Source organism: Apium graveolens, chromosome 7, assembly GCF_009905375.1.
Source record: "Apium graveolens cultivar Ventura chromosome 7, ASM990537v1, whole genome shotgun sequence".
In the NCBI taxonomy this organism is placed as follows: domain Eukaryota; kingdom Viridiplantae; phylum Streptophyta; class Magnoliopsida; order Apiales; family Apiaceae; genus Apium; species Apium graveolens.
In genome coordinates, this window is record NC_133653.1 from 59,867,277 (window position 1) to 59,868,156 (window position 880).

An 880-nucleotide genomic window follows, 5' to 3' on the forward strand; every position below is an offset into this window, starting at 1 on the left:
CAAGGAAATGCAATCTAAGTTGGATATCAGTGATGAAGATGAAGCTGAATTCTACAGACAACTCCAACCTCAAATTGAGGAAAATGACAAAGGGCTAGGAAAGAAAACAAGGGAACAAAGAAGAAAAAGATGATTTGCTCAGACTAGAGGAGCACCCTTAGAAATTCTGTAAATCTTCAATTACCTCCTAGTACATACACTTTTGCAGCACTTTTAAATTTCTACTTAGTTTCAATTCATATATTTGTTAAGTGTTTTGTTATCATCAAGTTAACCCTGAATTTATGTCTACAATTCTTATAGACATAAATAGGGGGAGATTGTTAGGAATATATGTGCATTAGTTTGATGATATGTTTAACAAAACACTTAAGTAGAAGTTTAGTGTTTGTAGCCTCAACGGATAAGACCACTTTGGCTATCTGTTGATGGTGCAGCTTTACTTAGAAATAAGTCTAGTGTTGTAGCACATTTTAGTCTCTGTATTTAAGATATAATTCTTAGAAGTTAAGAGAAAATATAAGTCATGTTGACTACTAGAAGATATGCAAATAGGAAGGCCAATTGTAAATATTTCATGCCTTGTAATTTTGTATAAATGAAGTGGTATCAACGGATATCTTAAAGACCTTCAACGGATGAGAAACAAAGCTTCAACGGATGTCTCTAAAGCTTCAACGGATAGAGCTTCAACTGCTAACACATCAACGGATAAAGCCATCAACGGATGAAGGCTTCAACGGATGTTCTGTTAAATAGCAGTTGATAAGTGGTAGTTGTAACAGCAGACAGAGGCACATGGGTTGACAGAGATAACTGAAACATGGAAGCCTAATTTCAGGAACATCAGAAAAAGCAGCCGTTCTACTCTAGTACAAAG